This window comes from Corvus cornix, chromosome 15 (genome assembly GCF_000738735.6).
Source record: "Corvus cornix cornix isolate S_Up_H32 chromosome 15, ASM73873v5, whole genome shotgun sequence".
NCBI lineage: Eukaryota > Metazoa > Chordata > Aves > Passeriformes > Corvidae > Corvus > Corvus cornix.
In genome coordinates this window covers 90,364-96,363 of record NC_046345.1, presented here as the reverse complement: position 1 = coordinate 96,363, position 6,000 = coordinate 90,364, and positions in this window count along the sequence as shown.

Genomic DNA, 6,000 nt, shown 5'->3' with positions numbered 1-6,000 from the left:
CGGGATGGGAGCCTGGGACCCTCACGGGAAAACACATTTGGGGAGAGGGGGAAAAGAGGAGGAGGACACATGGAGGATGGAGGGCTTGGTATCGCAGTCCAGCAGCCACAAGATTAATGCTCAGCTGCTTTTTGTCTCGCATGAAATACCCAAGAGATGGGAGTTAAGGGAACCGAGCGGTGACTGTGAGTGAGTGGTACTGGCACAGTGAAATCAGTCGTATCAGTGGTTTTTGAGCACACCTGGAGCCATCAGCTGGGTGCTGGGGAAGGGGAAGAAACATGGGTCTGATCAAGCCCCTGGGGATGCTGCCCTGAGCCCTGTGCTGCTGTGCAGGGGGCAGGGAGGCAGTGGGATGGGCACAGCCTGCCAGCACAGTGGCTTCAGAGCATAGGGACACCAGTGCCCAAGGGCTGAAAGCTGCGTGGTGGGGCGAGAACCAACCTGGATCCTGCACATTCTGGGGAGAGCAGATACCACTGTCCTCTATTATGGATCTGCTCCTTTACCTCTGGGTTCATGGTTTTGAGACAGCTTGGCCTGGACTGGACACACCACATGAGCTGAAGTGCCTCGTTTGGTATTAACACAGTTACGTCTTGGAATAACTTCTGCCAGACATTTATCATCTGCCTGCTGATTGCTGATATTCACCTCCCTTAGACCCAAGCAGGGTGTAAGAACCCTGTAATCCTTTTCTCTCAGCACATTAGTGTAAAGCCTCATGAATCTCTATTAAATTTGAGGGAGAACACGAAGCTAGTTTGCAGCTGCCTTGTTGATTTTATATTTCCTCTCATTTCAGTGCCTTGCCATGAGGCTGAGAATTAAATGGCTAATAAGGCATCTGCTCCAAGCAGGAGTCTCAAGATCGTGACAAAAACAGCTTACTTCAAGGTTTGGGTTATTGGTTTTTCTTGCCGTCATGTAATCATGTTATTAAAATCATTAGGGATACCTGGTTAGGGGTAGTGACTGTCAAAGGCAGCTTAGCTAGCAGAGCAGGTAAGTAGGTGTCTCCCAGACTTAGCTGGGTGCTGGAGCTGTGTCTGGGAGTTGGCTGGAGCTGTGGGGCTGGGCAGCATCCACAGGCAGAGGACTGTGGAGGCACGGGGGCCTGGCTGGCTGCAGCTCTCTGCATAACCTGTGATGGATAAGCTGAAATCCTTGAAGAAATGGGCTGTGAAAGAAACACGAGTGTGCTCTGTTTTGGGGTGGAAGATGGAAAATGCACTAAAACACCTCCCAGTCTCCATCTGGAAGAGCGATGCCCAAAGGGAAAGGGACCCTCTCTGGGAGCAGGAGGCAGGGTCAGGGTCAGACTTACTGTCAAACAGGGAGTTGGCTGTGGGCCTGGGAAGTGGCAGCAGTCCTGTGGCATTCCACACTCATCCCATAAGGACTCCCAAGCTCTGCACAGGCCTGAGCCCATCTGCTCATGGGCAGGGGTTAGGGCTGAGCCAGCTGAACTGGGGACAGAGAGTCCTGTTAGCAAAACAGAGCTGATGGGGCTGCTCTGAGCCCTGAGTGCCTGTCCGTGGGGGCAGGAGTGGGATGGGTCTATCTCAGGAGGAAAGCTCAAGGGGCATCTTGGAGAGCAGAAAATGCACTGTGTTATTTGACTTGGGTGCAGATAGATACAATTTTTTTTGTTTTAAAAAAATACTTTAAAAATATATTGTCAGACCTGTTATTTTCATGTTAATTTGAACTCCAAGTTCATACTAATTCAATTAATTAAAGCTATATCTTAATGGAATGGGTCTTATCCATTGTGACTCAGGCCTTTGTTGCTGTGATTAGCAATGCCTTGAAGACAAATTACATTTTCAGATGTGCTGGGCATTGCTTCTGTTGTTTCCGGTTAGGAAGTGTTGCTTATTGCAGGAATCACAAAGCCACAGGGACTGCTACAGTGATGGGCCTAGGAAAAATAAAACCTTTTTCTTATTAATGAAATACTGAATATTTTCATTAAAATATTAAATTTTTTTACTTAATGGAAATTTGTTGTAGGCCAATAACACACGTTTTTAAAGATGTCGTGCAGGCACTGATGCACCAAACCGCCATTACAGGCCAAATGGACCTCAGCTCATGGCTGTCAGAAATGCTTTGGCTTTCTGTGTTAAAAATACCATTAGCAACAGAGCAATGATCATGTGTGAAACACAGCTGGTTCCATTCTGCTTTGTGGGTATTTTTGTACAAAGACCTGTCTGCTGAGGACTTCCAAAACTCGATGTTCCTGTCATGTTCGACTCTCTTCCCAATGTCTTGGCTGTGGTACCCAGAGATGCAGAGATGTCCCTGCTGCTGCAGAGGCCATGCGGACAAAGAACTTCGCTGTCATTCTAGTGATTAAACCTTCATTAAAGTTCACCTTTACCATCTTCAGCCCCTACATTTTTCAGTATCATTTTAATTAACTTTTAAATGAAGACTTATCTCTAATAAGCAACTGTGTTTGCTGGGCCTGGCTGAATTGGAATAAAATTGAAGCATATGGATATTTTTGTTCTTTGCTTTCCCACCTCCTCAGGCTTAACATGCAGGCTCATCTCAAGTGTAGTATCACCAGTGTCAAGGATTAATTAGACCCACATTTTGTGGTATAGTTGAAACACTAGAAAAAAAAACCTCTGCAAGAGATTTTCTTCTCTGCTCTAAACCTCTAGTGTTGTGTGAATGAGAGAGACAGATTTGTACCAGCAAAGGCAATTTTGACTGATGGACTGGTGTGATTTGACACTTACTTGTTTCTGGTTTTTTCTTCCCTGTAGATGAAATTCACTGTTAAAATTGGGATTTGCTGTGTTAGAAATCATTCCACAACTTTAGCCCCTGCTTTTGAATTTTTCACATAAACACCAATAGGAGGAGATTGGTGGTGGTTGATTTTGGGGAGGACTTGCCTGCCTTCTGGGTCCTGCAGACAGCTTCAATCCCTTCTGTTCTGTAGGTTCCTACTCCTCCTTCTCCCCTCTGTCAGCTACCACAGACTGATATAAGTGCTGTCCAGCCATGGGTGCATTATACAGATACATTTCACTCCTATAAAATGCTCAGGATGGAAAGAACAGTGTGCTTGTTCTTTCTTGTCTCAGCTACTCAAAACACTCCTGCCTCTATTTGCTGCATGCTCCAACTCTTCCAACTCCCCTGAAAGAGGGGCTTTTCTTCCCCCTCTCCTTGGAAAGGGAGAGCTACTAAAGTTTATAGAACTTTTTCCAGGATGTAGGACATTGTAGGATAATTTCCAGCACACTTCAGAGCAGGGGCTTCAGGTGCATTTGTTTGGCTCAAGCACCTTGGCATCAGCACCAGGCTGAGAATTTCTGCATGCAGGGCTGTCCTCCCTTCATCTTCACTTGAGACAGTTCTGCCTGACCCTCAAATGCTGCTTATGCAAATCCTCCTTTGCATAGCTAATGGCTGTTTATTGATGCTAACCTGACCGAAATACGTCATTGCTTATTAAAACTGCATTGCCTTCTCCTGGCCTTGAATTTATCCTTGAAGTCTAAATTAAAAAGATGCTAAGAGTCCCTGAGTGACTGTTGTCTTGGCTCATGGTTTTCAAAGTGGCTACAAAGAGTTTTCCCAGTGACCTGACAGTACTGTGCAAGCTACTTTTGCTGGTTTTTTTCTCTGGATCTCCCAGTTTTACCCATGTGAACATGTTGCCGTGTTTCTCAGGCTGCTGTTAACTCCACCAGGCCAGTGGCTGCCTGGGTGTTCTCAGTCAAGAGTCTTTGTGCCGCAGTTGTATTCTGGGAGATTGAGGCAGGTACCACACGTCCAAGACAGGTACTCACTTCACTTCCATTTTAAACATCTAATTCTACCTTCAGCAAAGTTGGTCTTCACACCTTCCCCTTTGCTCCCATCAAGTTAAGTGTTAAACACCTTCCACATCTTGTCCCTTTTGGTTTTAACATGCTCAGATTAACAATGACCATGTTCAGTGGGTAGGAAAGAATATATATATATTCCACTTGACTTTGCTAGTGCTGTTCAGGTCAATAGGAAGAAATTTTTCTGGTGATAAAGGGAAAGGCCATTTAAAAATAAAGCTGTGACAGCCTGTACTTCTAGCACATGAACTGAAAGGATGAGTTCATTTTGGGAATGTTACCTCCCCTCCTAAAATACTTCACTATCTGTTTCTAGTCACAGCAGGTACGTGTTTGGCCCCAGCAAGCCTCAGAGAGTAGGGTGATGCTGATGGCCAAGAAGAGGAGCAATGGAGAAGCTCTAAAGATCAGGAGAGCACAGTTTCCAGCTCTGCCACAAAACCCTGGGCTGATACCTCAGTTAGGAGGAGTCTTACGTTCTGGAGGCAATGGAACATCTGGCTCAGGGGAACACAAGAGACTCCCAGAGCCGACCCTGCTGTGTGGGCAGCCAAGACAAGTCTGGGGCTGCAAAGACTACAGGACACCTGTGGTGGGGCAAAGAGCTGAGCTGCTTTACCCTGGTAAAGATGTAGCTTGTTCTTCTACTGCCATAAAGACAGGTGACAGATTATCTCCTCACAGAGTCTGGGACCCCTTTCTTCCTGCTCCTTGTACACATTTCTCTTCCCCTCCCCACACTTTTATTTTTGTGGGGTAGGATGTTAAATTATGGAAAAGGAAATCATGACATGGTGGACCAGGGGCAGCGACATGAGGACAAAGCTCCCATAGAGGGCTGAAAGCAGTGCAGTGCTGCGTGTTGGCCTTATGAGAACATCCTGACAGCATCAGGTGAGGGGAGAGAATGGAGCGGGGTGTGACATCCATGTCAGGCATGGCCAAGAGCCAGAGATGGGGCTGGCTTGAACTAGGACAAAATGCTCTGTCACTGTCTGGGGGGGTAAAATCAGGAGCCCTCTGCTCCACTGCATCCCTGTGAACTGCCCTCAGGTGTGCTGGGGAAAAGAGGAGGAGAAGAGGCACAATTCAACCCCACTCAGTATCACGGGAACAATGATAAAATGCCTGTCAGGAGCACTTGTCCTGGTGTCAGGCTCAGGGGAGCAGCTGGATGCTGCAGTCTGCTGTCATGCTGGGACAGGGACCGATTCCACTCCCTGCTGGACTGGAGGGTTGTTTGCTGAGGCTCTGCAAGGTGGCGATTGCTGGAGCTCTGGGATGTTGCAGCAGCTTGTAAAGGTCAAGTTGAAGCCTCTCAGCCCTGTGTTTGGTTTGCTTGTCACTACCTGAGCTGCCAGGGCTGCCCTGCAGCACGGGGGCCTCTGTGTAACTCCCAGGGTGATGTCCTGGCTGTGCGTGGGAGCTGAATTGCTGTTTGACAGAGGCTGAGACATTTCTTTCAGGTGCACACAACCCAGCTCTTAAAAACCCACACAGTCACCCCAAATCCCTTCTAAGCCCATAAAGCAAGACTAGAAGAACCCCCAACACAACGGACCTGTACAGTTAAGCTCCACTTCTGCCTCCCTGCCAGTGCTCAAGTTTAGCACAGTAGTTTCCCACAGCTCCACACCTGTTGCTCACGTTGGGAGCAAAGATGTTGCAGTACCTGGAAGATGTTCAGGATAACTGAGGATAGAAGAAGATACTTCAGTATGGGGCCAGCTAAGAGTCCTGGAGTTGTCCCGCAATTAAATGAGACTTGTACCTTAAGCAGCTGAAAGTCACATCAAACAGAACCTGCTCATGAAGGATTTGCAATTTATGTTGAAGTCTCTAAATATAGCCCTTAAACTTTTGGGGATCAGCCTGATGTGTCCACTCTAAGGATGTCTCAATGACATGTCGCATACCAGATTTACTCACTGCATTACAATAGCATTCAACAGGATTTAAATTAGTTTCAGCACTCTAATCGTGTTGCTTCTATAACAGCAGCAAGATAACTCCCAGGCGTTGGTTATGTAGCCTCTGAGGGAAAGAGATTTCAGATGTGTTCAGCAGAAATGCACCGTGTGAGCCATGGTTATAATTTCATTAACAGGATGCTACTTGGCTCCTACTGGGAGTTGGAGGAGAT